General features: G+C 42.8%; 1 long non-coding RNA gene across 1 annotated transcript in view; it reads left to right on the forward strand.

Moving 5' to 3' along the window:
- LOC310753125 overlaps window positions 1-19,835 on the forward strand; it is a 347,922-nt gene that overhangs the window by 93,889 nt on the left and 234,198 nt on the right. The window lies entirely within an intron of this gene.

A 19,835-nucleotide genomic window follows, 5' to 3' on the forward strand; every position in this document is an offset into this window, starting at 1 on the left:
AGGAAATGTCCTACACTGGGGTTATTTTTAATGAAGCCGTAGGAGTTTATGTTTTATTCTGGATTAGTTGTAGTTTCCAGGTCAGCTTCAAAGGTAGCCCCACGTAGAGTGCATTGCAGTAGTTCAAGCGGGAGATAAGCAGGGCATGCACCACTCTGGCAAGACAGTCCACGGGCAGGTAGGGTCTCATCCTGTGTACCAAATGGAACTGGTAGACAGCTGCCCTGGACACAGAATTGACCTGCGCCTCCATGGACAGCTGTGAGTCCAAAATGTATATATAAATCAGCACAGCCAATCTTCATGCAGGTTCTGTTTGCCCAGTGCTAGCATGTGTTTCACACACACACATTCTAGGAATCTCATATATCGGGATCTTTAAGGTAAAGGTAAAGGGACCCCTGACCGTTAAGTCCAGTCACGGACGACTCTGGGGTTGCGGCACTCATCTCACTTTACTGGCCGAGGGAGCCAGCGTTTGTCCGCAGACAGTTTTTCCGGGTCATGTGGCCAGCATGACTAAGCCGCTTCTGGCGAACCAGAGCAGTGCACGGAAACACCGTTTACCTTCCCGCCGGAGCGGTACCTATTTATCTTTAGACAGTGGCAATAGTCTGTCCTCACAGATTCAGCTGGTAACTTACACTCACACAGGTCTTAAAAATGAGAATATTTATTGAGTGCACACACACAAAATCAAAATATACACTTGGTAGCTGGTGGCCATGACTGCATCTTGTAATCATGTGTTCCATAGTTGGACCATACATTGTGCTATAATCACATTCTGGTGAACACAAGTGGAGCCTTGACATTCAATAGCAGATTGCACACATGAATTGCTGACAAGAACAACCCACCCATTGCAATGTGTTTTCATGTCCTGTTGCAAAACTGAATCCCACTATTGCTGAAATTGTAATCTTATGTCAGGTGCCTTTCAGAGTTTGTTATGGCCCATGGGTTTAACCTGATAAGCTGTCCCTGCAGCATGAAACTGAAATGTCATATTTAAGAATGACTAAAGAATATGACATAAACTGCATTTGTCCAACACATTCTGCAAAAACCCACAAAATGAAAGCAAATGAAACGAATGGATAGAAGGGTAACAAACATGTTTGTCAAACATCACTGTGGTCAGTAAAATTACTGTTACCCAGGTCCCAGGAGACATGACTTTAAAGTTTTAAGGAAATGTGATGTAGAATAGGAAAAGTGACTCACTGTGTCTTTTATACATCAGGCAGAAGTCCTGTTAAGACCTGAAATGAAATAAAACTCACTGAGCTCATGAATCAATGTGGGTGATTTATTTACAACAACGAAGATTGCAATCTGAAATTTCAGCATGTGGCTGCTGTACTGTAACTTTAGCTTCTTTCAGTGCCGCAGATCATTTTGTAAAAGAATCACGTCAGATGGCTTGAATTCCTAAAACAAAACATGATGAATGCAGCTGTGATGAAGGGTCACTTTTTCTGTGTGGGGTTCAATCACATATCCGCAGATCCAGGTTGTGGGGTGACAGCTGATAGGCAGAACTTGCACAACAGTTGCTCCCAATATTGGACATTTTGCAGTAAGGAAAGTGACAGGAAAATGCACTGGGAAGTGTAGAACACTTCTTTTAATAATAATAATAATAATTTTTATTTATACCCCGCCCTCCCCAGCCAAGGCCGGGCTCAGGGCGGCTAACAAGCAATAATAAAAACAAGTTGAATGAATACAACTTAAAAGCAAGATTAAAATACAACATTAAAATATTGAAACATTAAAATATTAAAATGCAGCCTCATCACAGGAGGAGAAAGGAAAAAGAAAAAAGAAAGAGGGGGAGGGAATCAAATTGGCTCCAAGCCAAAGGCCAGGCGCAACAACTCTGTCTTACAGGCCCAGCGGAAGGAAAACAGATCCCGCAGGGCCCTGGTCTCATGAGGCAGAGTGTCCCACCAGGCCGGAGCCAGTGTTGAAAAGGCCCTGGCTCTGGTTGAAGCCAATCTAACTTCCTTAGGGCCCAGGACCACTAGGGTGTTGCTATTTATGGACCTTGAGGCTCTCTGTGGGGCATATCGGGAGAGGCGGTCCCGTAGGTACAAGGGTCCTAGGCCGTGAAGGGCTTTAAAGGTCAAAACCAGCACCTTAAATCTGACCCTGTACTCTACCGGGAGCCAGTTGGAAAAGCACTGGGTGAATATGCTCCCATGGCAGAGACCCCGTGAGGAGCATCGCTGCAGCATTCTGCACTCGCTGGAGTTTCTGGGACAGCTTCAAGGGCAGGCCTGTGTAGAACTTTTGATGCATCATCAACTAAGCTGCTCAGAAACAAATACAAATTAATACTCACTATGTAGCCAACATCATCAAATCTCCCTGGAAAAAGAAATCAGAATGAATGCTCAACAAATAGGTGATCTGGAAACACCCCAGTTCCATCAGCTACATGCATTTACTGCTGCCCATTGAATGTGAAATCTACATTTTGAAATGCTTGCTGAGGTTCCCTTGTTAGACTGCAAGCTATTTGTTGCAATACTTTTTTCTTTCTCTGATCACTTCCAAGGCTGCCAACATGCGTCAGGTACCAAACATAAACCAGATAGCAATTGCAGACATGTTGTCAACTGTTGTTTTCCTGCCTGGAAATCCTGCATTGATATTTTCTGAGACGTTTCCCCCCGGAATGATCAATACCCCCCACCCTCCAAAATCAATAACTACTCTTGGGTAACTATGGCCCACAGCTGCTTAGGGGAAAAGGGGAAATGCAGGAAGAGTAGAGTTGAGCACCATTAAAGTGAACGGAAGACTTGTGTAAATGAGGTGTGTGTACAAATGGACGAAGGGAGGGGGCAAAACTTATTTTCACTTAAAAGCCAGGAGGGGCCCTACATAGCAAGAAGCAATCTCTGTGAAACACTCATCATAGTGTTTGGTAGCCTGTTGGTAGCTTGATATTCAATGGAGGTGGAAGATAAGGTTTTAATTCTAGATGGATAATTACCATCTTTTGTTGTTTAGTCGTTTAGTCGTGTCCGACTCTTTGTGACCCCATGGACCAGAGCACGCCAGGCACCTCTGTCTTCCACTGCCTCCCGCAGTTTGGTCAAACTCATGCTGGTAGCTTCGAGAGCACTGTCCAACCATCTCGTCCTCTGTTGTCCCCTTCTCCTTGTGCCCTCCATCTTTCCCAACATCAGGGTCTTTTCCAGGGAGTCTTCTCTTCTCATGAGGTGGCCAAAGTCTTGGAGCCTCAGCTTCTTGATCTGTCCTTCCAGTGAACACTCAGGGCTGATTTCCTTCAGAATGGATAGCTTTGATCTTCTTGCAGTCCATGGGACTCTCAAGAGTCTCCTCCAGCACCATAATTCAAAAGCATCAATTCTTTGGCAATCAGCCTTCTTTATGGTCCAGCTCTCACTTCCATACATCACTACTGGGAAAACCATAGCTTTAACTATACAGGCCTTTGTTGGCAAGGTGATGTCTCTGCTTTTTAAGATGCTGTCTAGGTTTGTCAATTACCATCTATGATTCTTCAAATGACTAGGATAACAAACTTGGATCAGAAGGCAGTGTATTTAGAATACTAGGTTTCATGCGTCTTGTTCTTTCATGCTGTGACTATTTTGCTTCAATCTTTTTCAACAAATATTTCTTTGCTTAAATCTAAACGTATATGGAGATTTAAGAGAGTTTGCCTACACCCTGTGGTTTGAGATTCACTGCATTCTCTTTGGCACCTGCTAAAAGCATTTTTGTTTAGACAAGCCCACTCATATATTTAGATTGTTGGTGTGTGTGTTCATCTGTTTTTAGCTTAGTCTTGATTTTCATTTTTGGAATGTTTTAGTAACTACACTAGGAGGGTTGTCTGAAGACTTGTCATGAGAAACTTTCTCCCTTTTTATTCTAACTTAAATTTTAATGTTTTTTCATAATCAATGAAATTAGAATTGGAAAATGTATAAAATGCAATGATATAAAGGTTGATTTTGAAAGCCTCGAGGCGGGAGGGAAGGAAGTTGTGGGGCTCTAAAGAGCCATGGAGGTAAAGTGGATAACAATGATATGAATGTATATTATTCAATGGAAAACTAATAAAAATTATATACAATAATAATAATAATTTTTGGAATGTTTTGAATTGTTGTTAAACTGTATAGTCTTCATCAGCCAATAGGTTTCACAAAATATGTAAGTAAGATTCATGCTATGGATCAGTGCTCACTGTCGTATCAGAATGTAGAACACATGGCTTGACGTTCTGCGCCACTAGTCTTTTACATTGTATATATGAACTCCAATAGATTTATTTCTATCTTTTGAATGATATCATTATTCTATTACATATGATTTAACAGTTATCAGCCTACGTGTTGTGTATATATTTTTGTGATTGATCCTTTCAAATATGGCAGGGTGGCCAACTCCCAAGAGACTGTCATCTACTTACAGAATTAAAAACTCGCAGTGATCTGTTGTTGTTGTTTAGTCGTTTAGTCGTGTCCGACTTTTCGTGACCCCATGGACCAGAGCACGCCAGGCACTCCTGTCTTCCACTGCCTCCCGCAGTTTGGTCAAACTCATGCTGGTAGCTTCGAGAACACTATCCAGCCATCTCGTCCTCTGTCGTTCCCTTCTCCTTGTGCCCTCCATCTTTCACAACATCAGGGTCTTTTCCAGGGAGTCTTCTCTTCTCATGAGGTGGCCGAAGAATTGGAGCCTCAGCTTCACGATCTGTCCTTCCAGTGAACACTCAGGGCTGATTTCCTTCAGAATGGATAGCTTTGATCTTCTTGCAGTCCACGGGACTCTCAAGAGTCTCCTCCAGCACCATAATTCAAAAGCATCAATTCTTTGGCAATCAGCCTTCTTTATGGTCCAGCTCTCACTTTCATACATCAGTACTGGGAAAATCATAGCTTTTACTATACGGACCTTTGTTGGCAAGGTGATGTCTCTACTTTTTAAGATGCTGTCTAGGTTTGTCATTGCTTTTCTCCCAAGAAGCAGGCGTCTTTTAATTTCATGGCTGCTGTCACCATCTGCAGTGATCATGGAGCCCAAGAAAGTAAAATCTCTCACTGCCTCCATTTCTTCCCCTTCTATTTGTCAGGAGGTGATGGGACCAGTGGCCATGATCTTCGTTTTTTTGATGTTGAGCTTCAGACTATATTTTGCACTCTCCTCTTTCACCCTCAATAAAAGGTTCTTTAATTCCTCCTCACTTTCTGCCATCAAGGTTGTGTCATCTGCATGTGATCTACCCCCCCCCCCCCTTTTAGGAGTTCATCAACACATTGCTGGGGAAAAAACCAGCCTCACTGAGTAAGCTCCATCTTCTGTTCTGCAGATCGTGCAACAATGGAGGGTGGGGCCGGATTCGATTTTACCAACGCTAAGGAAAAAGACCCAGTGCTCGACCGTGATCTACCAAAACCTCCTGGAGTTCTACCAGTAGATCACGATCAACCTGTTGGACATCCCTGGAATATGAGAACAGCCTGTCTCTACATGTTTGGGTTGTTGTTGTTGTTTTTGTTAGACAATGATATCAATATGGTAAAGGTAAAGGGACCCCTGACCATTAGGTCCAGTTGTGGCCAACTCTGGGGTTGTGGTGCTCATCTTGCTTTATTGGCCGAGGGAGCTGGCGTACAGCTTCCGGGTCATGTGGCCAGCATGACTAAGCTGCTTCTGGCGAACCAGAGCAGCGCACGGAAACGCCGTTTACCTTTCCGCCGGAGCGGTATCTATTTATCTACTTGCACTTTGACGTGCTTTTGAACTGCTAGGTTGGCAGGAGCAGGGACCGAGGAACAGGAGCTCACCCCGTCGTGGGGAATCAAACCACCGACGTTCTGATCGGCAAGTCCTAGGCTCTGTAGTTTAACTCACAGCACCACTCACATCCATGATATCAAAATGACCAATCTTCAAAAATAGGTTTATTTCAGTTAAATACAATACATCAATATGTAGGGATCGGTGTCCCATTTGAGGTTATGTGGGGCTAGAAAAATATATACACAAAAATAGCATTTCCATGGGCTCTGGCATTCGTCACAGTGTCCCATTGTGCCAGAAGCGGTTTAGTCATGCTGGCCACATGACCCGGAAAGCTGTCTGTGGACAAACACCGGGTTAGGGTTAGGGTTAGGGTTAGGACAAATGCTGGCTCCCTTGGCCTGAAGCGAGATGAGAGCCGCAACCCCTTTGTCACCTTTGACTGGACTTAACTATCCAGGGGTCCTTTACCTTTACCTTGTTACATTTATGTACCTCAGTGTACAAAAAATAATAATTTGGGAATTGCTCTCAATACAGAAATGTGTTTTAGTTTGATTTTCATAATGGTTAATGCTCACTGCACCAAAAGAAAAAAAAAAGGAAATCTAATAGGGAGAATCCTCACTTGGTTTGGACACCTGGATAGTTAAGTCCAGTCCTGTTCATAGCCTTTCCAGAACCCTACTAAACCATGCAATAAAAAAATGAAAGCTCATTTGAATTTAAAACATTTCAAAATAGGCAATGAGAAGAACCCAGACAAGAATCCTGACCAAATGAATCAGGAGCAACATGACATTTATTTTTTATGCCAACAAAACCAGCATATATTTCATGAGCCAACAAATAAGACAATCAAATCACAGGAACAAGTGAAACGGATAGAAGTTTTTACAAGTTGGTTTTGTTAAGAACAGACCAAATATGCTGTCCTGCTGGTGTGATTCGACTCCAGTACAATTCAGGAGTGCTTTTCAAACTTGCAGATAATTTGCTTAGAAGAAGCACAGGTTGTGCTTTTTTCCCTATTTATTAAATTGACTTGGATGACATGGCAAGGGCCTGTTTTCAACTGTGTTTGTTAGACTTTTATTCAGCCGTGAACTATAGTGGAAGGTTGACCATCTGGAAAAATAAACTACTCAACAGCCATGTAATTTGTCTTTTGTCTGGCTTCTGTCAGTGGATTTTTCTGTGGATTAGCACTGAACAAATATAGAAAGGGAGTTTTTCTTCAAGCAGACTCCCTTCTTTGAGAAGCGTTTTCATAATGTTACAAATTAACCAAAAGTGTAATGCTGTTAAAAGATTTTGTCATCGTGCCTACACAGTGTGTTATTAAAAATCTCATGCGAAAAAAATGCCAAAGTTATTTACACTGCTCAGGGAAATGTATATTTATTGAAAAGAGGGAACAGCTACTTACAGCCATAGATCATCAAGCGCATTAATCAAAGCAGCTGTGAAGTAAGTGAATGTGTTTTTTGTGATTTTACCCATGAACTATAAAATGTATGCAGGAAAACATGATATGGAATAAATTCCATGAATATTCCCTTCAATTTCAGCATGACTAATCATCTGTTATAAGGGATCCTGAGTGTGCCATATTGGAGAGGATTATTCAGGTCTTTTTTAAAAAAAAGTAAAAAAGAAAAGGAAACATACACATCACAGAATGGCTGGGTAGATGTCATCCAGACAAATTTCCATTTCAGTCCATTTTTTTTGAGGCAACAGAATCTCGTTTTTACTTTATTAGATAAAATAAGCATTGTTTTGGATGTCCAGCTATTGGATTCTCCCCCAAAAAGGATTTTGGATTTGTAATAAATGATATGGGATGGTGTGAACCAGCATAACTGGGATTTCAATTCTCATCCTGATGCAATCCTTTCCGGAAGATCCCTTAAAACAGACAGCAGAGTGTCTGTTCCCAGGACATCCTCTTAGGGCCACACATGGTATCTTCTGTCCTTCAGAGGCTCATATATAGTACTTTTCTTTTCTTTTCTTTTAACTTAGTGCCTCCAAATGGTCTGGAGGGAATTATATGAACTGCCCTCATGACCTAGAGTGTGTGGCACCAGGACCCTGCTGCCAGATCCCACAGTTCAATCTTAACAGGGGTGGGAAACCTGTGGCTCCTCCCAGAGGTTGTTGGACTACAACTCCCAATGTGACTGGGACTGATGGGATTCAGAGTTCTAAAGCACTTGGTCATTGGGTTTGCCTTTCTTGTCTTCTAAGGAAAATAGCACAGTGGTCAAAAGCTGCTGGTCATCAGCCAATTGACACCAGCCACTGGGTATTCCCCCATGTCAATCTCATACCCTCCAACATTTCTCCAAGAAAAATAGGGATGCCCTATTCCATACTACTACTACTATTACTACTACTAACTTTAAAATTTATACCCTGTCCATCTGACTGGGTTGGCCCAGCCACTCTGGGTGCCTTCACCATCATTGCTACGACCTTTGAGAGAAACCATGGGCTGAAACAAAGTGAGAAATTGTGACAGGAGGGTACTTTTGACAGTTCTGCTATGGGCCTGGTACCCATAAGGTAAAGGTAAAGGACCCCTGGATAGTTAAGTCCAGTCAAAGGCTATGGAGCTGCTGCGCTCATCTCGCTTTTAGGCCAAGGGAGCCGGCATTTGTCTGCAGACAGCTTTCTGGTCATGTGGCCAGCAGGACTATACCGCTTCTGGAACAGCGGGACACCATGATGGAAACCAGAGCGCATGGAAACACTGTTTACCTTCCTGCCACAGCGATACCTATTTATCTACTTGCACTGGCGTGCTTTCAAAATGCTAGGTTGGCAGGAGCTGGGAGAGAGCAACGGCAGCTCACTTTATTGTGGCACTTCGAACCGCCCACCTTATGATCAGCAAGTCCAAGAGGCTCAGTGGTTTAGGCCACAGAGTGAATTTATCAGCAAAGAAATGAACACGTGAGCAATGTGCAAAAGATGTCAGACCAGCAGACATGCTACTAAGGCCCTGATGCTGCGCTTGATAAGATGATTTTAATGTAATTGGGCTGCATCCAATGATTTCATGGACAAGTACTTAAACCATTGCTCATCTCCAAATTACCATGAGCCTTCTTAGACAAAACATCCAAACGTGATAATTTTGTGGACTTGCATCTTAGAAATTCCCAAGCGGCCTGGACTTAAGTCTCTTCCTCCTCCTTGTGGAATCCTCTCTTGTAAGGAGCTGCTGTTCCTTGTTTTCTGGCTTGCAGATGTCTGCTGTATTTGCCCCAGGAATGAGGTGAGGCTGCCAAGATATACTCAGAGATTTGTTTTTATGCTTGTATCTCTACATAAAAACCTTTGGCTTAGCTGGGGGCAAAGGCAAGCAAACCTCGCTGCCAAGAAATGCTTGTCTTTGTATGCTCTGAAGGGTTTTGTCATGGTTCCACATTGTTCCAGCAATGAATACAAAATGTGATACCTTCCCAGCAACTAATAACCTATAAGGGAAAAAAGGGTAACTCTAGCATTTTAATTCTGCTAACATTGTTCGTCTGGTTGGAGTACTGTTACAGTCTCTCACTGCTGGCTGTAAAGACTATAATGAAATGGTATTTTCAAACAGGTTACTTATTAAATGAAAAGCATTTCACTTGCTCGTATTTCCTAATAACTCTTCAGTGCGGTATTTAAATTTTTTCCTGGATTTTTTTTTCCTATTAAGAACTTGGCAAATCACAGATTTGTTTTCTTTTTCCATGTTGCACTAGTTGATGTTTTAACAAGTAGCACAAATCTGAAAGCCCTGCAAAACCCCTTTCAGGTTAAGAGTATATTTGCTCACACCCACAAACCCACACAAGATGGCACTTAAAAACAAACAAACATTTATTTGCCTTACATGGTTGCTCCACTTGCACAACAACAGCACTTAGCTTTTACTCCTTCTATGCTCATAAATGAAGACTCAGCACTGCAGAGATATCTTAATTCAGGTTAAAAATGTTGGATTTCGGGATGTCTTAAAGGTCAATAGGTTTTATTTATGACCCTTCGCCAAGAGTTTATTGCATGAGATCCATGAACTAAGAGGATGAGGCTAGGGTTGGGTATTTCTCTCAAATGTGGTTTTCCTGCATTGCCCATTATTCCAATCTAAAAGGGCTTATCCTCACTTATCTTTTGCCCTGCCCTTTCCAGGCCCAGATCCATACTTTAAAGCTCTGTGTCTGAACATTTCTTCTTTTCTCATTTTGCCACACACAAAGCAGCTCTTTAAAGCTGAAGCACAAAGGACGGCAATTTGGGTTTACCACGGATGGCTGTTTGCTCCAGTTTAGCAGTAAAGACTTAGTTTTTGTCAGGAAAGCTCCAGGTACACTCAGAAACAGAGCTTTAAAGCGCAGGCCACGCCCGGAAAGTGCAGAGGGAAGGTAAGTGAGGATAAGCCCTAAATTCAGTTCTCCATGTTTCCACATCAGTTTGCATTTTTTTTTAAAGCCCTCATGAAAATCTATCATCTTGGCGGCTCCCAACAAAATATTAAAAACACGGTAAAACATCAAACATTTAAAACTTCCCTAAACAGGGTTGCCTTCAGATGTCTTCTAAAAGTCAGATAGCTGTTTATTTCCTTGACATCTGATGGGAGAGCGTTCCACAGGGCGGGTGCCACTACCAAGAAGGTCCTCTGCCTTAAATGCAAGCTCATTTGGGATGGCTATATACATTCAGTGCGTAAATGAAGCTAGTAAACCTCAAGGTAACTTATGAATTTCCCCCATTCCTTTATGAAGTTTTCACCCTCTTGGTTTCTGAGTTTTCCAGTCAGCTTTGCCATCTCAGTATAGTCCACCAGCTTGGTTTGCCATTCTTCTCTGGTAGGGATTTTGTCTTTTTTCCCAGCTCTGGGCTGTTGTTCCACACATTAAAAATATTTTCTGCTCCTTTGGTATATCGGTACCTGTAACTCCTGTGACTTGGGTACCGTATAATCAGTGAACCAAAGAGGGATTCAGCAGAGAAGGGATCTTTATGGAAAGCCAGCGGTGAATGAGAGAAGCCTAGATCCTACTTACATCTGCAAAATCCAGCAGGTTTAGTCTAACTAATTGGTTGTCATTGAGTTGATATGGTGGACAAGGGGTATCTTTTCAGCCTGTCATCAGCGACACCGTTTTTTTAAGGCCACTTCTTTCATCCTTGCCCCCATCCCGCCCCCAGTGACCTTTGTCGTATTCAGTCAGTGTCAAAAGTAGGAAGCGATGACTTTGTTGGGCTCTCAGCTTAGGGGGTTGTTCACATTATCGAAAGCTTGGGGAAGGTTTTTTTTCTCATCAGCAGGCTGTCTTGCCCTGTCATTAGGCTTCGTTTAAAAATTAGCCGCATTCTCACCAGCTGACCCCTGCTACTCATAGGTCAGGCCCAAGTGTGTAGGTTGTTTTTCTCCTGGGGTTTCTGGGCAGGTGTGAAGCCTTCCTAGTTTGTTATAGCCCTTTGGGCCCAGCAGGGTTTTGGGGAGAGAATGCTGCCCAGAGAAAGTGTGGGGAAGGGAGGCAGGGATTATGGGAGAGCAAAATTTAATTAACATAAAAATGAGGAGAAAGATGCATTGCTTGAAGTGAAACACACACACACACAATTTGATATAGATAATAATTTCAAATAATACCCCATATCATACCAATTTCACAAAAAAGTTGTGGATTGCAGCAATGTAGTGCTAAAAATAAGCGATCGTTTTGCTTGTCAAGTTTTTATGAAATCTAAATCCTTTAGATTTAGCTAAGAATAATTGGAACAGATACTTGGAAAATAATCCCACTAAAGGTGTAGACTAGACATTTCCTCTCTGATATTTTTTTTAAGGTATCTTTTCGTCAACTTTTTGTTTTACCTTTTTTAATAATAATAAAAAAGCATACTTTTCAAATTTATACATTTCATAATTTTACAATCGTTTTGACATTTCAAAACTTGACTTCCTTCCCCCTCTTTCTGCAGCTCCTGAAATTTATTTTTTATATCTTCAGCTTTCCAGGTCATGTGGCTAAAAAGGCTCTTCTGCTAATGCAAGGCAGGCTCACCAAATTATTCAAATTTTCCCATTCTGCACTGGTCTGCTGAAAACCATTCCACACTGTGCAAGAGAGTCCCTTGACCCTCAGAATCAGTTTTTTGGGAGGGGAGAAGGAGGAGAAGGAGCCGCTGGAGAGTTCTGCTTGCTTTTCTCTGATGAAATCCAATACGTTCAGACAGAGTCAAATAAGCATTTGTTGGATCATCAAGAGAGGAGTTAAAGATAAATGTAAAAAGGACTCCTGGACAGTTAAGTCCAGTCAAAGGCTGAGGGATCCGGTGTTTGTCCGCAGTCAGCTTTCCAGGTCATGTGGCCAGTATGACTAAACCACTTTGGAGCAACAGAACACCATGACGGAAACCAGAGCGCACAGAAACGCCATTTACCTTCCCCCACAGCGGTACCTATTTATCTACTTGCACTGGTGTGCTTTCGAACTGCTAGGTTGGCAGGAGCTGGGACAGAGCAACAGGAGCTCACCCTGTCACATGGATTCGAACCACCAACCTTCTGATCGGCAAGCCCAAGAGGCTCAGTGGTTTAGACCACAGTGCCACCCATGTACACCGCCTCCTCTCCGTGAGCAACACCAGCACCTTCAATGGGCAAGTGTTAAACGGACTAATGTAAAAACTGGTAATGTAAATGCCACTAAAATACTGTATGGTGAATCACTGGGAAAGAATTCATTCTTTACAACACAAGGGAATCAGCTACTGCTGCCTGCGGAATGGGCCGGGTTGTAGCAAATGTTGGTGCTCATGTGTTTATCAGGCTCCATCTATTCAAACTTCAACAGGCTCATCTTTCAGTCATGCGCCCATCAGTTGCACTGAGGCGATGATGCCTGGAAGGGGCCCGTCTTATTCTGAAAGGTGAGCAAACAGCAGAGGCGCCTCTCCTTCTCGTGTCTCCTGTGACTTGATATTGATGCCCAGGCGAAGATTTCACGTACCATTTTGGTTAAAAAGAGCTTTCAACTCCTCATTGGAGGCACCCAAAAGTCCTAGCCTGTGTGTGCACCTCCTTGCAGCCCCATCAACTTTCACGTCAAGATGTTTAAGGGTGTGGCTTTGCAATAATGAGTTTCTTTTTCCTTCTGTGGGTTTGCAAACTTCTATGAGAGTAAATGGACATTTTCCCTAATTGGGGAAATGGCAGCTTGAGGGAAAGTGGTGGTTGTGGTGATGATATCAATAAAATAGTAAAAGGTAAAAGGTAAAGGTAAAGGAGCCCTGGACTCTTAATTCCAGTCAAAGGCGACTATGGGGTTGTGGCGCTCATCTCACTTTCAGGCTGAGGGAGCCGGCGTTTGTCCACAGACAGCTTTCCGGGTCGTGGCCAGCAGGACTAAACCGCTTCTGGTGCATGGAGGACTGTGACAAGTGCCAAAGTGCACAGAAATGCCGTTTACCTTCCCACCACAGTGGTACCTATTTATCTACTTGCACTGGCATGCTTTCGAACTGCTAGGTTGCCAGGAGCTGGGACAGAGCAACGGGAGCTCACCCCGTTGGGGGGATTCGCACTATAATCATTCAAATCCTCCTTCTCTTTTATTTTTATTTATTAAATTTGTATACCACCCTATACCGGCAGGTCTTCTCTCTCTCTCTCTCTCTCTCTCTCTCTCTCTCTCTCTCTCTCTCATCACCCCCCGCATTCTGTCTGAGGTCTGAGCCTCACACCAGCAAAAAGTGATGACAGAAACCTGAGTTTCTAGACTGTAACACTCCAATCTGGTATGTGTAAGTGTGGCATTCTGAATGCATTAAAAAAAAAATCATTCCTGCTAGTGAAAATATAATAAGCCTACTCAGCCTCTAGCAGATCAGGAAAAAAGTTTCCAACCCGGCCCACACCTTGATGTACTAGTTTTATGCTTATATGGTGGCTCTTAACAACAACAAAGATGTTGGGAAAGATGGAGGGCACAAGGAGAAGGGAACGACAGAGGACGAGATGGTTGGACAGTGTTCTCGAAGCTACTAACATGAGTTTGACCAAACTGCGGGAAGCAGTGGAAGGCAGGAGTGCCTGGTGTGCTCTGGTCCATGGGGTCACGAAGAGTCGGATATGACTAAACGACTAAGCAACAACAACAAAACAAAAATCCATGGGAAGATTAAACTGATTACCTTCCTGAAGTCTGCAATCCATTCTACCATCCTATTGTGTTGTATGTGCAGACCAAGCTGGGCATGAATACACACATTATGACTCTCAAGAAATCAGAACGCTTTCTCCCAACCATAGAAGTAAACTGGAGAGGCTTGTCTTGATAAAAAAGAGAGGCAGCTGAGCCTCTCTTAGCTTTCGATCTGTTTTTTCCTCTAACTAGCCCACCCAGCTAATCTCTCCTGCTTGTCAACTGTTAGGGGAGATTAGCTGCCTGATATAACTGGGGATAAAAGTCTGCTGTTAGCATCTCTTTCCTGCTTAGGGTGACTTCAAAGCAGACAGCTCCAGTTCTCTTGCACCATCAACAAGTCAGGAGGGGTCCTCCAGTAACCTCAGTGATCAGATCTTGCTTCCTCACGAGAGGAAAATAATGAATAGCCATACTATCAAGATACTGCACCCAAAATAGACTGGAGTTGTGTGGAGTGATTAAACAGGCTGGAGCGATCTGTTTCGGAGCTGTGACGGCGATTCACTCAGGTGGAACTTGCATACTTTAAATGCCAAAAAAATTATGTTGTGAGTGAGGAATGTGGTCCTCCAGCTCATCTGAGCTTGACGTCTCTGTTGCAGAGGTGTTTATATCAACCACAGTCTATATTTCACTGCACACACATACAAAGTTGTATGGAGGGTGTTTTTGTTTTTTGTTTTTAAAAGGGCAAATCTACTGCCAGCTTTCATGTTCTTCTGTACCAAGCGGGGATTTGTGCCTCTTCCAAAGGACTTGCAAGGCACTATCATTAAAAGACGCCTGCTTCTTGGGACAAAAGCAATGACAAACCTAGACAGCATCTTAGAAAACAGAGACATCACATTGCCAACAAAGGCCCGTATAGTTAAAGCTATGGTTTTCCCAGTAGTGATGTATGGAAGTGAGAGCTGGACCATAAAGAAGGCGGATCACTGAAGAATTGATGCTTTTGAATTATGGTGCTGGAGGAGACTTTTGAGAGTCCCATGGACTGCAAGAAGATCAAACCTCTCCATTCTTAAGGAAATCAGCCCTGAGTGCTCACTGGAAGCTGAGGCTCCAATACTTTGGCCACCTCATGAGAAGAGAAGACTCCCTGGAAAAGACCCTGATGTTGGGAAAGATGGAGGGCACAGGGAGAAGGGGACGACACAGGATGAGATGGTTGGACAGTGTTCTCGAAGCTACCAGCATGAGTTTGACCAAACTGCGGGAGGCAGTGGAAGACAGGAGTGCCTGGCGTGCTCTGGTCCATGGGGTCACGAAGAGTCGGACATGACTAAACAACAACAACAACATCCTTCTAGCATCAGGACAATGTTGTACCAAATAAGAGGGAGTTAGAGGTCTTTGAACGGATCCTGTTCACATCTAGAGGTACCACTGTAGTTATATTGGTACTCTCTTTCTTCAGGGACCTCTGGGAAGGGCGGCCCAGGACGCTGATTAAATACCTTGACGCTGAAGAGAATTCTCAGCATTATTGGGTTTATTTTTGTTTTGATTTTGATTACATATTTTGTGTTTTTAAATTGTGGTTTTGTGTTGTAACCGCCCTGAAACCTGTGAGTATAGAGCAGTATAATACTACTACTACTACTACTACTACTACTACTAGACACAAATGACAGTTTCCAGGAGTCTGCTTTGGGGTGTGGTAGACGGGTATAAAACTATCTCTCTCTCTCTCTCTCTCTCTCTCTCTCTATATATATATATATATATATATGATATGCCTCCTCTAAGCCTAATGGAAACTAATTTTCATGAAAGTGTGTTTAGGGCTGTAGCCTAAATATTGAAGTAGTGGTAATAAAAACTAGGACATGCTTCTGAATCTGAACTTTGTAACTCCATTCTTTTTCCCCTTTTCTTAATCTGCCTTTAAGCAAGAAATGCCCTTTTTTCAACCCATTTCCCCTCAGCCATCAGACAGGGGAATCTGTCTTGTAAGTATATATTGGATGTTTGAAGAAAGCTAAACCACCAGCACTCAACTGCCGATGATGTTTTGAGATTGGTGTGCAAACATCCAAGGTGGTCTTCTGAGAAAGTAAGAGGAATGTGTCAAGTTCCCTTTCTGGTCCTGCAAGCTCTCCCATCAGGCATCTCTGAACGCTTGAGTGAAAAGTTACAAAGAAGGTGAGAGTGGATGGAGCAGTCACTGGAAATAAAGCTGATGTTTACTCAAGGTGTGCTTTTATGTTGCCTGTTGATCTGTCACGTTGTGAGAACCTGGGATGGAATCATGCCAGAACTAAAATGTTACGGAGCAGAAACAGTGACAATGGCCTTAAAGTGATTATTCTGTAGCCTATTTCAACGCAACAAGGAAGCAACACTTTTTGATCTCCATCAGATAAGCAGAGGGGACTGCAGAAGAAAGTTCAGTGAGAGTTTTAGGTACAGTGGTACCTTGGGTTAAGTACTTAATTCGTTCCGGAGGTCCGTACTTAACCTGAAACTGTTCTTAAGCTGAAGCACCACTTTAGCTAATGGGGCCTCCTGCTGCCGCTGCCGCACCGCCAGAGCACGATTTCTGTTCTCATCCTGAAGCAAAGTTCTTAACCTGAAGCACTATTTCTGGGTTAGCGGAGTCTGTAACCTGAAGCGTATGTAACCTGAAGCGTATGTAACCCGAGGTACCACTGTATTGCTATTAAGAAGTTGAAAGTGTAGAATCAAACTGCCATAGTCGCCAAGACCTATGCTTTGTGTAAGAGTCAGGCCACTGGAATTTCGAGCTCATTATTGTCCACACTGACTGGTCCAGCCCTACCTGAAGAAGCCAGGGGTTCAATTTGGGACCTTCTGCATGTAAAGCTCACAAGGGGTGCTACTCACAAGGATGGCAAAATGGCCTTTACCCTATTGTTTGACCCCATCATGTGGTGTTTAAAACAATCACACACCTGTATGTGGGTAGTCTATGCATTGATCAAATGAAGCTCAATCCCAAATCCACCAAACAGATGAAACAGACTTTCTAAAGAAAATCAGATGCTTCCTGCGAAAGAGGCAGGAAAAGGGAAATATCTTTTCATTGTGAAGGACTAAGTCTTTCTTTTAATGGAATGGTTCATAGAAAAATCCCCCCACATTTCTATCTGCCATAATAATAATAATAATAATAATAATAATAATAATAATAATAATAATGTATTTATTATTTATACCCCGCCCATCGGGCTGAGTTTCCCCAGCCACTCTGGGCGGCTCCCAATCAAGTATTAAGAACAATACAGTGTTAAATATTAAAAACTTCCCTGAACAGGGCTGCCTTCAGATGTCTTTTAAAGATAGGACAGCTACTTATTTCCTTCACATCTGAAGGGAGGGTGTTCCACAGGGTGGGCGCCACTACCGAGAAGGCCCTCTGTCTGGTTCCCTGTAATCTTACTTCTCGCAATGAGGGAACCACCAGAAGGCCCTCGGCGCTGGATCTGAGTGTCCGGGCTGAATGATGGGGGTGGAGATGCTCCTTCAGGTATTGCAAGGAAGGGATGAGATTTTTGTTGGGACTGTCCCCACGGTGAAATGGTTAACCCCCTCTCAGTGTTAGGATCCCAATCCTGATAGGCACCCAGGGATGTTATTTAACAACAACATAAATGGGAAACATGGGGTGCATTTTGTGTACCATCTATTTTGGCTCTGAGATTACAAATTTAGGGCTTAACACACTGAAATGACCAAGCTGTTTAAAGAGACACGCAACATCTTAGATAATGTTATCCTTTACTCACCTATGCTTATAGATTTTAAAGAAACTTATTTCAGGAACCACCTAGATTTAAGCATATTAATTATGAAATATATTAAAATTGCCCATTTCCTGCCACATGCAGCTATACTATACGATTTAGATGTACAAGCTTTGCTTTATTTAGCTTTCTAAAATGCTTTGCTTGGTGCTATAACCCAACCCTTGACTTTGAAGTCATTCATCAAAAAAACTGCCGTCATTCATCATGTACAATAAATCTGCCAGAGGTCTGGCAACCCACTCTTGAAAACGATCTTATACTCACAAAAGAACAAGTTAAAAGGGGGACATGAAACCAAAAGATGTGTCCCATCAGGTAACTATGGAGCAAGTGGCTTTGCCTTTTCATCAAAGCCCTCCTTATGAAAGGCTAACCGCTTTTCTAATCAAGCAGATCTTTTAATTGGAAGAGAGAAAAAAACAGCTAATGAAGACACCCTAAGCGTCTCCGCAGAAGGAATACTGGCCAATTCCTGAAGACAAAGCGACAGGGACACTCTGTTTTCCACAGCAGATGTGGAACAGCCCACGGATGCTTAACAAGGAGTATGAAAGGAAGCCAAATTCCGAAGTTATTCTCCTGCGATTTCACTTACGGAAGCCTTCCAAAATAACAGAAGTTGGCTGGCTTCAGATTTGCACGGCCTGCTGATTTTCTTCTTCTTCACTAAGATCTCTGTCCTCAATTAACACAACTTTGAATTAAGACAACAGCCAACTTACACATCCAGGATCTTTTCGCAGTAACCAACCTGCATTTTCAAAGGGAAGCTGTCCACCTTGTGGCAGCAAAGCCAACATTTGTGGTGGCCCTTTGTGGAGAACGTCCCACTGAAGTAAGACATGCTTCTGAGTAGATATGCATAGAGTTGTTTTCTTAAAGATCAACATTTATAGAAATAGTTTTTTTTAACGGACTAAAGTCAATTTCAGAGACTTGGATCAAGTTCATTCATTACGTTGAATTAAATAGATGAGTTTTGAATAAACGTGCAGTTAATTGCTACTGCTTTGGATTTTATTGTTTTTGTCGTCCCCCCCCCCCAAATTTTATTGGTTTTCACAATATTACAAACAAACAAACAAACAAACAAACAAACAAACACACACACACACAAGACAAACAAACATAACAAACATAAATCATAACCTTATTGAAAATTACAGTTATTAACTTTGTTAAGTGACTTCCTTGCTTCCCCTTAGTTGAATTTCATTGCATGTCCTTTTAACGGTTTTCCAAATCCCAATTTTTATGAAATTTAACTTAAACATTAACATCCTTAAATCTTCACCTTATATAATTAAACATATTAATACATCACTTAACATAAACAAAATCCTAAACCTATGAAGTATCTGCAAGCTATTTGGATTTTATTGTTGTTGCCTTCCTCACTGGGTTCTGCAAACCGCTATTCTGAATAATGTTTTTTTAATAGTGTGACCACTTTATGGAACCAACGGGGAACTGGCCCCCAAAAGTTTGAGAACCACTGGTCTATAGGTTCAAGAAACATTAGCAGTGATTTCAGGGAAGAGCTTTGCTTGCTTTTCAACACATCAGCCCTGAGACCATTTGGCTCTACTGCCCTGGGGCTGAGGAGAGTAATATTGGGAGCTGGGGCACGTCCAACGAAGCGCTGTGCGTGCGCCTGCAAATCACAGGTACTCATTCAGCGCTGGGCAAGGGGTAAGCCCAAGATAAACAGAGAACCTCAGAAAGTCTTCAACAGAGCTTTCCAATCTTTTCATGGTGGTGACACACTTTTTAGACATGCATCATTTTGTGATACAGTAATTCAGTTTTAATAGGAAACTGGAGGTTAAGCTAACCCCTTTCCAACCCCAGGAGGAGTGCGGGGAGCAGCGGCGTAGTTAGTAGCTTGGGCACCCAGGGCGGCTGGGGGCAGGGCAAGCTGGGGCAAAGGTAAAAAAGGTGAAGAACCCCTGGATGGTTAAGTCCCGTCAAAGGCGACTAAGGGGTTGCGGCGCTCATCTCTGCTTTCAGGCCGAGGGAGCTGGCATTTGTCCACAGACAGCTTTCCGGGTCA

This window comes from Podarcis filfolensis, assembly GCF_964270895.1.
Source record: "Podarcis filfolensis genome assembly, chromosome: 17".
Lineage (NCBI taxonomy): Eukaryota > Metazoa > Chordata > Lepidosauria > Squamata > Lacertidae > Podarcis > Podarcis filfolensis.